At 39.1% G+C, this 17,960-nt stretch overlaps 1 protein-coding gene across 3 annotated transcripts in view; it reads left to right on the top strand.

The window, feature by feature from the left end:
* The window catches only part of LOC127426146 (transcription factor EB-like), a 57,990-nt gene that overhangs the window by 9,428 nt on the left and 30,602 nt on the right, over positions 1-17,960 (top strand). For 2 of the 3 annotated variants that reach the window (XM_051672718.1, XM_051672720.1), the window contains one exon: positions 10,911-11,003. The gene's annotated coding sequence lies outside the window, so the exon portion shown is untranslated. Of the gene's footprint in view, positions 1-8,536; positions 8,654-10,910; positions 11,004-17,960 lie in introns of those variants that run through there. The other variant, XM_051672721.1, reaches the window with a different exon arrangement.

Here is a 17,960-nt window from a genome sequence, read left to right on the forward strand (position 1 = left end):
GCCGAGATCTTGTGTTGATGACGAGAGAGTCGAATCACTCCGTAAAGTCTTCTCTAGCACATCCCAGAGACTTTCAATGGGGTTAAGGTCAGGACTCTGTGGTGGCCAACTCATGTGTGAAAATAATTCCTCATGCTCCCTGAACCACTCTTTCACAATTTGAGCCTAAGGAGTCTTGTCATTGTCGTCCTAGAAGATGCCCGTGCCTTCAGGGAAGAAAAAAATCCATTGATGGGATAACCTGGTCATTCAGTACATTCCGGTAGTCAGCTGACTTAATTTTATTGCCACATAATGTTGCTGAGACTAGACCTGACCAATTGAAGCAACCCCAGATCATAACACTGCCTCCAGAGGCTTGTACAGTGGGCACTATGCATGACGGGTGCTTCGCTTCATGCGCTTCCCTTCTTACCCTGACACACCCATCGCTTTGGAATAGGGTAAATCTGGACTCATTAGACCACATGACCTTTTTCCATTGCTCCACAGTCCAATTTTTATGCTCCCTAGCAAATTGGAGTCGTTTTCTCCAATTAGCCTTACTAAGATGTGGTTTTCTTGTGGCCACACAGCTGTTTAGTACCAAACTTGTAAGTTCTCGTTGCATTGTGCATGTGTAAATGCTCTTACTTACACTATTAAACATAGCTGTAAGTTCTACTGTCGAATTTTTACGATGTGACTTCAAGCATTTTAGTGATCTCTGATCATGATCATTCAAGATTTTTTCCTACCACATTTCTTCCAGGAAGCTGATGGTTCACCACTATTATTCCAGCTTTTAATAATGCGTTGGACAGTTCTTAACCCAATTCCAGTGATTTCAGCGATCTCCTTAGTTGTTTTCTTTGCTTGATGCAGGCCAATAATTTGCCCCTTCTGAAACACATTAACATCTTTTCCAGGACCACGGGATACGTCTTTCGACATAGTTGTTTAAGAAATGAGAAGCTACACACTGCATCAGTTAGGGTTAAAAGAATTGTTGCCAGCTGAAACATATTAATCACTGCAAAAATTATCCAATCAAAGGCTCTTTAGTATCTGCTTATTTAAATCCAAACAACTACTTTTGTTTTGGCCAGGCAGTGTATATTACTTTTGTATAACACAAATCTAATCCTCAAAATAATAATGATAATTCAGTATTATAATAATAAACTTGACTAGGTCACACAGTAATAATTTAGTATTATGCTATATTCAAAGGGTTCCAAAAATATGTGAGTGAAGTAGTTTTTGCTCATCTTGTGTAAATGTAAATAATGCTTTTTATTAAGCTACTATGTATAATTGTATATGGAATATAAATATATAAAAGTGCAGATCAATGAAATTGATTAAATCTCTTTCTCACTTGTGTTACACTATCGTTCAAAAGTTTAGGGTCACTTACTCATTCTTTTTTTTTTTTCACATTTTAAAATAATAGTAAAGTCATCAAAACTATGGAATAATAGAAATGGAAATATGGGAATTATGTTGTGACTAAAAAAATCCAAAATAAATCAAAACTGTGTTATATTTTAGCATCTTCAAAGTGGCCACGCTTTGCCTAGAATTTGCAGACATGTACTCTTGACATTTTCTCAACCAACTTCTTGAGGTATCACCCTGGGATGCTTTTTAAACAGTATTGAAGGAGTTCCTATCTATGTTGGGCACTTATTGGCTGCTTTTCTTAATTATTCGGTCCAAGTCATCCATTTCAAAACTTTTTTTTAAAATTATTTTATAACATTTTAGTTTTGTAATTAAATAAATTAATATGTTGGCACAATTCTATTTTTGTCATCATGCATTGCTCTCCTCTCATGCCCTCTTGCTTTTTCATTGGCTGTTGGTAATTGCTGCTCTGTCGCTCATCTGGATAAAATACCAAAAAGCTCTTTTGCATGGTGAGATTGTGTAGGAGGCTCTCATTCAAAGCTGAGCAGAAACAGAAGAGTCTTTTAGAGCTGCATTCGATGGTGTAGTTTTAAGTTCAAGGAACAGTTCAGGCAAAACTCGTATGACTTTCTTCTGCGGAATAAAAAAAATTTTTTTTTGAAGTATATATGATGCATGTTTGTCCATACAATGCAAGTCAATGGGTTCCAAAAGTTTCAAGCTTTTTATCACTGTAAATCTTGGCCTCTGCAGTCTCCTTGGCGCAGTTTTAAGCTCGATTACACGTTCTAGTGCTTGACGCATGTACAGAGTGCATGTACAGCATGTAATTGGAATACCATTGTGCTGCTTTTATGTCCTTTTTGGAGCTTGAAAGTTTTGGACCCCTTTGACTTACAGTTTATGGACAAAAACACATCATACATCCTTCAAAATATATTTGTTTGTGTTCCGCAGAAGAAAGAAAGTCATACAAGTTTGAGACGGCATAAGGGTGAATAAATGATGGGAGAATTATAATTTTTGGGCGAACTATTCCTTTAATTGATGGACCTGATACACCAGCTTCCTGGATCAAAGCTGAACATTCATTATTGTGCATTTGTGCACATCTAGGAAACTGCCATCATCTCTGTACAGTTGGCTTCCATTTGCAACTCCCAATTTAAACCTAACATGTCTTGTTGCGTAATAATACAGAACGAAAAGACATTTGTTTGTTTTTATCTCCATATCAGCTGTCATTGCTCAAACATAGTGTGTGCTGTGTTTATGTCTCAGCGTCACCCTGTAAATCTCACACTGCTAAACATGGACATGGTTCCCCTCTTTAAACTCTTGACTAATGTCCCAAAGCATTTCATCTCTCTTTCTCAACCTTCCTCTCTTGACACACATGCCAGATAGGCCAAAGGCTGGCATAGTTTCCATACAGAAGCGTAAAACAGTGCTGGTTCCATTTGCAGCTTTGAGTGGGGGAGCCAGAGAGGGAGGTGGAATTCTCGAGACAGAATCCTGCGTTTTAATGCGGCATAAGCGACGTTGACAATTGAAAACAGTGTTCTGTCGCCACCAACGCTCCTAATCTCCCAACACATCTCCTGAACATCCCGTTGGCTGTGGATTAATTCAAGGCATTCCTGTTTAAGACCTTGCTAACAAATTATGGAATGAAGGTGAACTAGTTTTTTTTTCTTTCTAGTTTCCCTAACGCAACATCTATATTATTACGAAAACACACTTCAACACAGCAAAGCATGAATATGTAACTTTGGGATTCCCCTCAGTCATCTTAATGTAACTGCAAAATACATGGGTTGGTTTTTGGTTCCCTTGTTGCTGATGAGAAAAGCTGTGGTAAAAATAATAGAAATGCCAGACCAGCTTGTTTAGAGGTGTAGTCAGAGCCTAGAAATATCTTTTGCATGCCTCTCCTTTCCATAGGCTATTGTCAGGAAAACAACAGCTCCTTGGTCATAAACATGACCTCCTACACAGGAGCTGGGCCATTGCAACAGCCCTGCAGCTGTTCAGACCAATGAAAAACAGTTTTGTTTCTGACGCTCCCCCTCTGGCCCAAAATAATACTGTAAATACATTGTTGTCTGTATTTAGTTTATTAAATTGCCTCAGTGTATGTGCACACAAAGGTTGTCTTGTCTCACAAGTTGAATATCAATAAGCAGTTTAAACCCTGTTTTTGCTACTGTTTGCATCTGCGTAACTCTTCCCATGTAAGTGTATCATGTCGAAAGCACCCCAGTGAGGTCCCTTTGGAGGAAATGTCACTGTTGGTTTGAGTGCTCTGCAGAGGTCAAAGTGCATCAGTTAGGGTTAAAAGAATTGTTGCCAGCTGAAACATATTAATCACTGCTATAATGATCCAATCAAAGGCTCTTTAGTATCTGCATATTTAAATCCAAACGGCGACTTTTTTTTTTTTTTTGGCCAGGCAGTGTATATTACTTTTGTATAACAAAAATCTAATCCTCAAAATAATAATGATACTTCAGTATTATAATAATAAACTTGACTAGATCCCACAGTAATAATTTAGTATTATACAATATTCAAAGAGTTCCAAAAATATTTGAGTGAAGTAGTTTTTGCACACCTTGTTCATTTACAAAAATGTCTTAGTAAAAATTTATGAAGGTAAACAATGCTTTTAATTAAGTATGTATCATTGTATCATTGTATATGGAATCTAAATATATAAAAGTGCAGATCAATTAAAATAATTACATATCATTCTCACTTGTGTTAATTTAGTGAAAAACTGGGAATAATGCCTACATTATTTTTAAATAGATTTTTATTTAATGCCTTTAAAATATTGAATCTACTTGGCTACAATGGCTGTTTGGATAAAATGTTGGTTCCTCTAATAAAAAATTAAATAGCCATTTCAGAGCAAATATGTAATTATTGAGATATATATCGAACATCCTCAATAGGCTGAAAAATATTGAGACATCATTAGTAATTCTAGACTTTGAACATGCACTTTAACAGCACCTGCTAGTGGAACCTCCAAACTGCAAACAGACTAAGTTTCAGACTTTGTGGGTTCTCAGATATCTAAAGCGCAATGGCCTATTTTTCACAGAAATCTATTACACATCAGTTACAAGACCATTCCTCCCTAACTGAAGCTACAATCCCGAAATTGATTCTCACACAAACTCACACAAATAGCATCTGTAGAGTTTATTCATTACAACGTGTAAACAAACAACATGTAGAAAAGACTTGCGGTCATTTTTGCATTGATTTTGCACAGAAAGGGGAAAAACATTAGATAAAGAGACGAAAAATATTGACAATATTTTATTTTATTATTACATTATTACAGTGCCTGATTGGAAATATGTGGTGGCCAGCCCTTTGTTACCCATCATGCACCTTTCAAACAAAGCCATAGGGAAAAAAACAGCTTTGAATTAATCACAAAAGCCCACTTAGAAGCAAATCTTATATACAGAAGAGCTTAAAGGGGATGTGTGTCATATTTTGTATGTTGAGCAGTGTGAAAAATCAACTTCTGAAAGTGTAAATACTGGCTCTGCAGGTGCTTTTAACATTGCTTTGTTTGTGAGTTTGAGGCAGGACTATCTGTTAGTCTGACCAATGGGAGATGGGCAGAATGCTTGGGGAACCTGTTTGAAAACGGTCATTATTTTTGTAGTTCCATTTGGTGCCGCTAGTGGCGTAGAAATGATGCACTTCACCTTTAAGGTCAGAAACATTCTTTGTATGCGTACGCATATGCGAGCGCTTGGCCAGTGCGTGGCCAATTCGCAGTCTGGTTGAACATGCTTAACGTGCACTGTTGTACTTCAGTTATTATTCAGGTGCAGTAAGTTGCTATAAATATATAGACGAACTTACTTGCTCAGTAATTTTCTCTTCAAACTGTTGCTCCGCCATGAGTAGTAGTTGACTTGAAAGAGAAAACTCAGTGGACAGTTCACACTAATGTCTGCTATAGCACCGCTTGTGGCAATGTGTACTTGTGATGTGTAAAGGTCGACCACATTGCCTTTCAAAGTATACTCTTTTGACCTTGACTGAATACGAATGTGTTCGATGCATGTGCACTATGACTGCTTTGTGATACTCTTTTAGTACATTCAACGGCTGGTGCATGCGGCGACTTGTCGAGAAAATCTGGGCTGTGCGCGGACAGTCCACGCAGACTGTGCCGATGACAAAATTTGCGTCACACATACTGTGTGCGGAGCAATCAGCAGTGTGGACAACCAAAGTATACTTTGGGCTTAATGATTTGCGTTGTGACACATTTTGGAACACAACTACACTAAATAATCATGCTGCGTGATTTCTGTAGTTATGACCTGAATGGGAGCTACACACTATTAAAAACTGATGAAATTGTGCTAGTCAACAGACGAGCACAGCGCGTGTAAACCATTTGTGCATCACAAGCTGTTAATGTAAAGGTCCGGAAATACTTTGTTTTTCTGTGTTCCAGATCGGATTGCACCCGGATCGTGCCTTTCAAAGTATACTTTTTTGACCGCAAGCGAATATGAGTGCATTTGATGCATGCCCACTACAACTGATTTGTGATACAGTTAACGGCTGGCGTATGCACCAATGATGCGCACAGACGAGGACCGCATCCACGGGTCAAGAAAATCTTGAACACGCACAGACAGTCTGTGCAGACTGTGCTAACGACAAAATTTGAATCATGCATACTGTGCACAGAGCAATCAGAAACGCGGACAACTGAAGTATACTTTGACCGTAAGATGCAATGTGATCAATTCAGGCAGCTCTTCACTTTCTGTGAATCGTTCAAGTAAACACGTTCGCTTTATGTCAATCACGCTGGCCAGTTGAGGGGATGACAGCCTACATTCTCTTGTTTTTATTTCTTGCTTTTTTCTTCTGAACAACACTTAATGTAAACGAGAAGATACCACTATCAATATGATTTTCAACCTAAAAATGACTGTAGCAACCATGTTTTTGGCGGAAACCTTGGTTTTGATACAACTAACCTTGGTTTTACAACATTAATACTCTAGCATCCATATAGTAACCATGGTTTTACTATTGTAATATTGTAGTAACCAATAGGGTTGGGTATGGGGGAGTTATTACATTGGCACCATTATTAATAAGGAAAAATAAAAAAAGGCACTTCATGTCAAAAAGTTTGCCGACCCCTGGTAAAGTGTATAGTGCAACATTTGGGACAAAGCTAGTAGATTGGCATCAAAACAGAATATTTAAACTTCCATAAATGGCAACAAAACGTTCTGCTGTCTCATTCTAATTTTGGTAACTTGGGTTTGTGGTTAATCTGTGATCTACAACCAACCTTTATGGCATTTATTTCCTTTTACACCCAAAATGCCTATTTTGCCTAAAGAAAATAATGCTTACCTAAATAAAACACTGCTTCTTTTGATATGTAAAATTAGTTTTTTTTTTCTTCCTGGAAATGACCTAAGCTATACAGCTAGGCTAGAAGAGTTTACTATCAATATGATAGACTGGCAAAGGTATTTATTTAAAAAATGGAAACCTTTAAACTATCAGCTATTTATTTTTATTTTTTTAATGTATTTATTTATTTATTAGTATAATGTCTAATCCTCTAATGTTAATCTAAATGTCACACATTCCATATTGCAGAAATCCGATCATTTTTCATCTGCACGTGATCTAAAGCTTGAGTGGGGATTATTCTGACATAATGCAATACTAATTGCTTGTGACTAATATCTCACTTCCTCTTATCTCAACCCCTAAATTTAGTTCTTTTTGCATTGTTTATCTGCTCATGATCCATTGTCTGCTGTAAACCTTGATATGTGTATTTCCCACAGAACATGAACTGTCATCTTGTTCTGTGGGACATACACTTGTGGTTTGAATTGAAATAGGGCACAGTAGGCTTCTGTTTGTGGACTAGACACAAAAAGATTTTTGCACAGTACAGGTTAGTCAAGGTCTTTCTCAATGAGTAAATTAATCGCCAATGTCTTGGAGGTAAATCATGGTATCATCTCTTAAAATGCAGATGCCCCTTTGACCTTTACCAAGTCTACTTTATGGAGCATAATACAGAATATAGACTGCTTGAGCAATGATATTTCTGTGTCTCTTTTAATGACCACAAGGGGGAGACAAACAGTCGCGTCTGTATTTCTATCCTTAAAGCACAAGAGTTTGTTAACATGTCTGTAGCTTAATCTTGCAGCTATTGCTGTATCACGCAAGCAAGTAACCAAATACTGGGAGGGGATCAAATGTAAAAATTTAAGAATATGTCAATGAGAAACCCATTCAGTAAAACTGCCTGCCTGCCTGCCTGCCTGCCTGCCTCTCTGTCTGTCTCTCTGTCTGTCTGTCTGCCTGCCTGTCTGTCACTAATCTGAATATTAATTTTTCACTGTCTACATTTGACTGATCACTGTTAACATAGCCCTAAAAGAGAAAAAGCACCTGAGTGCAGCTCAAAAGTGTGACATTCATGTTATCATCCTCATGCGAGACCTGGAGACCACATCTAGTCAAACCAGAATAAACTCTAGACATTTGTATGACTTCATGTGTATCTGCAGATTTTCAAACTACAGTAAATGAAAACTTCACTGACCTCATGAGCTGACCATTTGTAGCCATTACAGTATATCATTTGATTAAGGGAAACTTCCCTAAACAGTAATACAAAAATATAGGGGTCTGCCGTCATATGAACTGTGTGTGTATACACACGTCCACATGAGTGTTTTGCTGACCCACTCTAAACCAGTGATTCACCACACTCCTCCAGACTCATTACATTCAGAAGTAGACTCGGATGAGACTGAAGAGAAAATCGTGAAAAGGGATCTAGGACAATGATGGTCCTTTGTTCCTCTCTCACGGAAGCTCGCAGGGTTAGGGTCATTTAGGGGAAGTGGAGGAGGTAATAGACAGAAGAGGAGAAGTTGTGGACACTGTACTGGAAGGCTTCATGACTAAGGATTTCCCTGTGACTGTTGATAACTCTGCATCTATATTTCTCTGTGGCTATTGGTCACGTGTGGTGTCACTCTCAGCCAGCACAGCCTTGGGTGCAGTATAAGAGCCAGGCATCAACATGAAGGCTCAGTATTGTGTTGGGACACCAGTGGGGTTTGGACTAGGCTGTGACTACATGAGGTTTTTGTATCTGTTGCTACGGCATGATTATCATTGGCTGGCCCTCTTACTAGCTGTCTACACTGCTTATACTAAGGTACTGAATGGCAATTCCAAATGGAGAGGGTAATTGTTGTTAGCTGCAAATCAATTAATTTTATGTGACCCATTCCTATAGCATTGTTTCTTGATAATTTCATATAAAGAACCCATGTCGAATACCGTCTTTGTTGTTGTTACCTTTAATAAGGGTACCAAATATTTAGTGAAAGGCCTATTAATGGACATTTTGTGTTTTGTTGCATGTCTCAACTGAGATATGTTTTGCTTGCATTGGCAGAGACCCATAAGCTCAGACATGTGTGGACGGTTCTTTGTGTTTTTTGTGCAGATTTGTGGGGGAAGTCTGTGGAGTTCTTTGGAATTGATTTAAATATGGTACAATTTGTTAAACGGAACTGAGAGCACAGTCAAATTAGCCAGAATATTTAACAAGCAAACATGCAAGGTTTGGGGAACGTGTAGAGCTTTGTGAATAACGAGTTTCCAGTTATGCAGGAGAGTTCTGAGAGTGAAGATGTGTTTACCTTTTCCTGTGGCGCAACATGGCTCAGAGGCATAGGTTCTAGTCCCATTGAAACCAGGAAGTAATCGCATTCACCTAATCAATGATGAGCGTGATTCAGAGCTTGCATTCTTCCTCTAAGATTAAATTTTTTCTCCACTGATGGTTAGGTTTAGGGTTGGGGTTTGGGTTTGGGTAAGGGCGTATGTTTAGTAAAATATGCTTTCCTGTTGACTATATTCATTTATAACTAAAAAGACAACTCACTTTTGGCGCCACTCTGTGGACATTTCACCTGGAAATGGACTATTTGCACTGAGCCTCATGACATATGTCCGCTTTGAAATAGTCCGGCTAGCTAGTTTCTGGCTATCTGCAATGTGCTGTAGTTGCCTAGTTCCCGAAACTCCACTTAAAATGAGTGTTTGGGAGAAGCTTTTAAGGTACGGACATTTTCAGAGACAGGTGAAGAAATATTCTGAACATTACTGTGTACAGCGTCTTCAAAATTCAGTGGAAGAAAAATTTAACAACACGCTTCAAACACTGTAATGCTCCATGTATGAGGGAGGAGAGAGAGACCTGATGAATACATACATCACCTTATTTTTATTAAATGTATGTTTTAATCTCTATTTTGTGTCCTTGTTTCATTGATAAATATATCACTATATGTTGAAATGTAAATGCATAAGTAAAAAAAAACTGCCAAAGACAATGAGTTATAACTGATTGAATATGTGTAGTGCTGTTATTTATTTTAGTGCAGTTAATGTACTTTATTTATTCGATTTGACATCAAAACTGCTTCATTCTGTGGTTTTTAAAGCCTGGGAAGGGTAAGAGAATGGGTAATGCTTTTATAAATCAGTCTGTCTGGGACATTTAACCAAACTTAAGTCATTTGCAATCACTGTATGGTGGAATTTATAATTGAAGCTCAATAGTTATTAAATATAATCAATGAATGAAACACATGTTAACAAAGATGGCAAGAATGCTGCAGGTTGTATATGTTTGATGTATTATTCAGGAGCTGAGTATAGCTACATTTGTAAAGGAAAAAATATATTTAGAGGCAAATCTCAACAAATAGTACATTTGGGATCATGTTAACGTAAAAAACATGGTTTATTGTTTTAATAAACTGAAAGCCCTTAAAAGTAGAAATAATCTGCCTTCCCATCAATAAATCTCTGCATGTAGGTGCACTGAATGCTGTAACCAGAAACGCCTGAGCCGCACTATGTAGAATATGGAAGCAGTTGTGCAAGTAGTCCATTGAAGCTCACACGTGCCCATACATTCAACAACACTTCCATTTTCAGCCACTGGGGGCAGTGGTTCGAAATTTAGTAAGCATAGACCGATTTCAACAGCAGAACTTTGACCTACTGTCGCCAAATTCACAGTGAGATCAGTCTGATATAATCGCGAAAAGTAGAATTTAACAGCATTGTGAAGAATACGTTTTCTGAGGTGATGAATCTATATGAATGAATGCGATACACATTTATATCTGGCAGTTTATAAACAAATTTAATTAGATGTCTCACATTTTTGACAGGATATCAAATATACCTATAAATAGATATATCGTTATGCACCTGTTGTCTTGCTACAGTACTTGGGCCATTGGAAACAGCACAGCCGCAGCTATCTGCAACATTCTCACTCCAATGATACTCAGGCTCTTCCTGCTACAGCCACACAACTCTTCATATTACTCATCTGCCTCACTGGGCAAAGAATGACCATTCTAATACTTATCTCTGTGTTTCTCTTCCAGTTTTTCAGCCCAATCATAGGCGGGCCAACAGTCATGTAGAGAGCAGTGTGTGAAGGACACCCAGACCACTTTCAGCACTTTCTACACAAAGAGGTATTTGTAAAATATTTCTCACAGAGATAAATGAATAAAGGCACAGAAAGCTGTGGAGAATACACCATTCAGCTTGTCTCTGGTGCAGCTGGGCTGTCTGTTAGGAGAATCCATTCGGCCGTTTGTGTATTTTCCTGTAAATACCGTCAAAGTGAATTGTTGCAGTGGGGTTGTGATTGGGTTATGATTTCCTGTACAAAAAAAGGGTGAGTAATAAGAATCAAAGGTTGGGAAAATGTTGTGAGAAGTTTACTTCATGTTTGTGTAATGGAGGACAAAATTTCCAGATGCACATAGGGGCTTTATGTTAAAGCTGATACAGTATGTGTGATTTTTTTTCAAGGTTAAAATGCTTTCTCCTATCCTAGCATAATATGCAGAGACAACTATAAGTAAGCCATTTGTAGGTTGATTTCACATAAAAGTAAAACACTGTGGCTCTGTGGTACCTTCAAAATATCACTCTGTTTGTGTGAGCATCCAGACTCAACCAATGGCGTGAGTTTGAGCAGGAAATGTCTTTTTGTCTGACCGATGGAAGCCAGAGCGAATGTTCAGGAAGCTTAACATTAATTTTGCTATTCCATTTGGTGCTGCTAATGGAGCAGAAATTACACATTCCACCTTTCAAAGAAGGCATTTCCACATAGCCGAGCATAATAAGACATTTTTATACATTGTTTTAAAAAATATTTTCGAGAAAGCTTGAAACTCCAAGAAACGTATTGCTTGTGGTTCAAACTGTATGCTGCAGCATTTTAGATGTTCAAAGATTCTTTTATATGTAAAACAGCACTCAATAGCAGCATTGTCTTGCAATGGTAAACAAAAATATTTTCCTTTGATTCAGAGTCAAGAGGTCAGGTAGTAATTGGCATTGCAAAAGACGGTATGAAGTGTATGACTTGCATGAGCAGGGAACAAACACTTTGAAACAAGTCACCCATGGGTCATTGTAGTGGCTAGTTTAATTAGGCCCCATTTACACCTTGCATTAACATGCATTTTTGGTGATCGCATCACTATAGGATAGCACTTCACCACATCAAATGACATGTGTAAATGCACCCAAGATGTATAATGACTGGATCACTGAAACCACATTCGGAGTTGGTCAGGGATAGATTCTGACCACATTCAAAGAGCTATACACTTGAGCAACATATCAGTCCGCATGTGTTTTTTTTGTTTTGTGTTTTTAAAAGAATGTGAGCTTTTCTCTATTCCACATCATCCTCTTTAAAGGCATATCACATATAATAACAACAAAATAAGCACATACAGTTAAAGTCAGAAGTTTACATACACCTTAGCCAAATACATTTAAACTCAGTTTTTCACAATTCCTGACATTTAATCCTAGAAAACATTCCCTGTCTTAGGTCAGTTAGGATCACTACTTTATTTTAAGAATGTGAAATGTTGGACCCCCTCTAGATTGTGTAGGCTTGGTCTTAAAGACACACCCACCTGCTGGCGATGCCAATCGGAGGATGGAGAAACAGCCCATGTTCTTTGGTGGTGTATTGAGATCCAGGAATTCTGGTTGAAGGTTCAGAGTTTTTTGTGTGAAGTGGTGGGCACTCAGGTTTCGTTTTGCCCCAGACTCTGTGTTTTGGGCGATGGGGCGGTCATCGATGTGGGGAATAATCACATAGAGAATTGGGTTCTGACCTGTGTGGTGATCACCAGGCAGATTATTTTGAGGAGTTGGAGGTCAGCTGGTGTTTGCCTTTATACTTGGTTCAAACGTTTTGGGTAGCCTTCCACAAGCTTGCTGGAATTTTGGCCCATTCCTCCAGACAGAACTGGTGTAAGGTTAGTCAGGTTTGTAGGCCTCCTTGCTCGCACATGCTTTCTCAGTGCTGCCCACAAATTTTCTATCGTATTGAGGTCAGGGCTTTGTGATGGCCACTCCAGTACCTATTTTGCCACAACTTTGGAGGTATGCTTGGGGTCACTGTCCATTTGGAAGACCCATTTGTGACCGAACTTTAACTTCCTGGCTGATATCTTGAGATGTTGCTTCAATATGTATATACATAATTTTCCTTCCTCATGATGCCATCTATTTTGTGAAGTGCACCAGTCCCTCCTGCAGCAAAGCACCCCACAACATGATGCTGCCACCCCCATGCTTCACGGTTGGGATGGTGCTCTTCAGCTTGCAAGCCTCACCCTTTTTCCTCCAAACATAACGATGGTCATTATGGCCAAACAGTTACATTTTTGTTTCATTAGATCATAGGACATTTATCCAAAAAGTAGGATCTTTGTCCCCATGTGCACTTGCAAACTGTAGTCTGGCTTTTTTATGACGGTTTTGGAGTGGTTGCTGAGCAGCCTTTCAGGTTATGTCGATATAGGACTTATTTTACTGTGGATATAGATACTTGTCTACCTTTTTCCTCCAGCATCTTCACAAGGTCCTTTGCTGTTGTTCTGGGATTGATTTGCACTTTTCGCCCCAAACTACGTTCATCTCTAGGAGACAGAATGCGTCTCCTTCCTGAGCGGTATGATGGCTGCGTGGTCCTTTGGTGTTTATACTTAAGTACTATTGTTTGTACAGATCAGCGTGGTACCTTCAGGCATTTGGAAGTTGCTCCCAAGGATTAACCAGACTGTGGATGTCCACAATTTTTTTTTTATGAGGTCTTGGCTGATTTCTTTTGATTTTCCCATGATGTCAAGCAGAGAGGCATGGATTTTGTAGGCAGGCCTTAAAATACATCCACAGGTACACCTCCAATTCAGTACACCTCCTATCAGAAGCTAATTGGCTAATTGTCTAAAGGACATACTTTTCTGGACTTTTCCAAGCTGCTTAAAGGCAGAGTTAACTTAGTAACATTATTTCTACCCAGAGGTCATGACCTCTAAGTTAAAATAACTTTATATAATCATGCCTTAGTTTCTATGTACACTTAGCTAGAAAATATTACAATAACCAGAGGTTTAGACTTCACCCTATTTAGGCTTCATCTTTTAATTATTGGTCTATTAATTATTTATCACTGGACTCAAGATGGCGCCGAAACTATCAGAACAGCCAAACACCAGTACAGGGACAAGATTGAAGGAAATTTCAACACCACCGACTCTAGAAGCATGTGGCAGGGAATTAATATCATCACGGACTACAAAGGGAATAAAAACTTTTCTGTGAACACCGCTGCCTCTCTCCCGGATGAGCGAAATACTTTTTATGCTCATTTCGAGGGAAATAACACTGCCCTCGCAGAGAGAGCTCTCGCGCCGGTTACAGAGGTTAGATCAGTCTCTGTAGCGGATGTATCCTGATCTTTCCGACGGGTGAATGTCCATAAAGCCGCGGGTCCAGACGGCATTCTGGGCCGCGTCATTAGAGCATGCGCGAACCAACTGGCTGGTGTTTTTACAGACATTTTCAACCATTTCCTCTCCTTGTCTGTAGTCCCCACATGCTTCGGAACGTCCACCATTGTGTCTGTACCAAAGCAATCCAAAATCACTTGCTTAAATGACTGGCGTCCTGTTGCTCTGACCCCCATCATCAGCAAATGCTTTGAGAGACTAGTCAGAGATCACATCTGCTCTGTGCTGCCTGCCTCACTGGACTCACTGCAGTTTGCTTACCGCAACAACCGCTCCACTGATGATGCCATTGCATCTACACTACACATTGCTCTCTCCCACCTGGAAAAAAGGAACACTTATGTGAGAATGGTGTTTGTAGACTATAGCTCAGCATTCAACACCATAGTGTCCTCCAAGCTTTATGTGAAACTCCAGGCTCTGGGCTTAAACAGCTCGCTGTGCAGCTGGATCCTGGTCTTCCTGTCAAGCAGATGCTTGGTGGTTAGAATGGGCAGCAACATCTTCTCATCACTGACCCTCAACACTGAAGCTCTGCAGGACTGTGTTCCCAGCCCACTCTTGTATTCCTTGTACACACACGACTGTGTGGCAACACACAGCTCCAATGCCATCATTAAGTTTGCTGATGATATAACGGTGGTAGGTCTGATCACTGACAATGATGAAACAGCCTACAGAGAGGAGGTGCACACTCTGCTGGTGTCAGGAGCACAACCTCTCCCTCAACGTCTGCAAGACCAAGGAGCTTGTGGTGGACTTCAGGAGAAAAGACAGAGAACACAGCCCCATCACCATCAATGGAGCACCGGTGGAGAGAGTCAGCTGCTTCAAGTTCCTCTGTGTCCACATCACAGAGGAACTCACAATGTCCGTCCACACTGAGGCTGTTGTGAAGAAGGCTCATCAGCGCCTCTTCTTCCTGAGATGGCTGAGGAAGTTTGGAATGAACCACCACATCTGCAAACGGTTCTACACCAGCACCATAGAGAGCATCCTGACTGGCTGCACCACTGCCTGGTACGGCAATAGCACCGCCCACAACCGCAAAGCCCTGCAAAGGGTGGTGCAAACTGCCAGAAACATCATCGGAGGTGAGCTTCCCTTCCTCCAGGACATATATACCAGGCGGTGTGTGAAAAAAAGCTCAGAGGATCATCAGAGACTCCAGCCACCCGAGCCATGGGCTGCTTTCACTGCTACCATCAGGCAGGCGGTATCGCAGCATCAGGACCCGCACCAGCCGACTCCATGACAGCTTCTTCCCCCAAGCAATCAGACTTTTGAACTCTTGATCTCTCACGATCAATATATATCAACACTGCACTTTATTAATCTTATTATCTCACACCGGACTGTCATAAATTATATTCTCTTAACAACACACTGGTAACTGACTATCAACCGACAGCCTGTATGCTTAAATGTTTGAAATTAGTTTTGTAGACAAAAATATAATTGTGCCACCATATTAATTTATTTCATTTTTAAAATTTCACAAGTGTCGACATAATATTTTTCCATTTAACTGTAGTGCATAAACTCTATGTCGATACATCAAATGTCGCAAAAAAAAATGGTTTGGAAACACTTTTTGTCGAGAAAATTGGCATTAATGCAAAAATGTAGTGTCACATGACAGAATTTGCCCCAGTCGTTAGCTTGTGTTAATCATGATGACAAGGTATATATCCTTAAAAGCCAATTTATTGTACGTGATTATGGATTGATCTTGACGGCTTATAGATCCGATACTGCAAACATGACACTCCAGGAGTGGCAACACAAATATCTCATATCATTCACATCAACAAGTGCAAGGAGAACAAATGAATGGCCACTGTTTGTGATTAATTTAATCGCGGTAGCCATCCATTTATTTATTAAAGTTGCTTTTCCACACCATTCAAAATAATAGACGGCAGTCACGGAATTAGCCCATAAAACATATTTCTATGCACAAAGATGTTTTAAATTAAAAATAAATACACAATACTAGGAGAAAAGCATCAGTGTGCTTTTTTTTTTTTTTTTTTTTTTTTTTGGAACACTTACAGCCCAATTCTATTAAATTATTGTTTAGTTTACTTTTGAAAAAATGCCGGCAAAATTCCCTGTATTAAATTAAATAAATTACCAAACGAAAAAAGCTTTAATTTAAAAAAATTAATTACCAAATGAATTTTTTTTTTTTTTTTAGACCTATATATGCCTTTTCTTTACACAAACTTAAATTAGCCTTACCCTGTTCTGTAGATGAAAAAAGTCGGCTGAATTACACTTTTTTTCAAGACAATAAACTATCAGAACTATTTGTCCAATGAGTTCACTTTCAGAAAACGTGCTTTTGAAAATTTTAAAACGTTTAAATATTTTAAATCTAACCCTCTTTACCTCGGATCGCATTTGTTGAGCTTCTTCAGAAAATTTAAATTGCATTATGACGCTAAAATTAATTTGAGATAATAATCAAGTTCAATTGGTCGTTAAAAGTTGCTGGAGAAATATCCAGGACATAATGCAGTTGTGGCAATGCTTTAGATTAGATGATTGTTCAAAATAGCCTATTGAATATCAGGAATGTATCATATATGTAAACCCTGATATTACACTGCATCATTTTTTCTTTAATAGTTGTGCACACAGCATATAAACATCGATTGATGGTCCGTATACTAAGGTCGAAAGTTTCCCCCGCTACTTGGTGCAGGTTGCCAGCTTGAACAGGGCCATGACGATTCGCTTTCGGGTCGGAACCGGTGGCAACCTGCGATAGGCGCAACATCAGGACCAATATTACAGTCCTATCAGAAGGGCAACTGTTCCTTATTGATTGCAATTCCTCCTCTTCTGATTTGTGAAATTAAAATGACAGTAAGCTGGCTAATTTCAATGAATTGTCTCAATAATCTCCCCATTTTACCAAAACCTCGGAGGAAAAAAATTAGGGACATCTGGGAGGCGAATTAGCGATAAACACACATTTCTGTATGGAAACGGCTTAAGGGCAGATTTCTGTTTCGATAAACCAAAACTTATGCGACAAAGTGTTTTTTTAGACATGACGTCATCACGCACACCAATTTCAATAAAAGGCCATTTGAATGGAAACAGGCAGAAGACTTTTTACGCATTTTCACTTTGTCGATAACAAAATAGCGCGAAAAGTGGATGGAAACTAGGCTACTGACAGCTTTACAGATCCCTGGCATTCTAGCTGGCAGTTTGTCCAGATACTCAGGTGACATTTCACCCCACACTTCCTGTAGCACTTACAGTCTAACTGATCCCATAAAAGCTCAATTGGGTTAAGATCCATAACACTCTTTTCAAATTATCTGTTGTCAAGTGTCTGTGTTTCTTTGCCCACTCTAACCTTTTCTTTTAGTTTTTTTCTGTTTCAAAAGTGGCTTTTTCTTTGCAATTCTTCCCATATGGCCTGCACCCCTGAGTCTTCTCTTTACTGTTGTACATGAAACTGGTGTTGAGTGGGTAGAATTCAATGAAGCTGTCAGCTGAGGACATGTGAGGCGTCTATTTCTCAAACTAGAGACTCTGATGTACTTATTCTCTTGTTTAGTTGTACATCTGGCCTTTCAC

This window comes from Myxocyprinus asiaticus, chromosome 35 (genome assembly GCF_019703515.2).
Source record: "Myxocyprinus asiaticus isolate MX2 ecotype Aquarium Trade chromosome 35, UBuf_Myxa_2, whole genome shotgun sequence".
NCBI lineage: Eukaryota > Metazoa > Chordata > Actinopteri > Cypriniformes > Catostomidae > Myxocyprinus > Myxocyprinus asiaticus.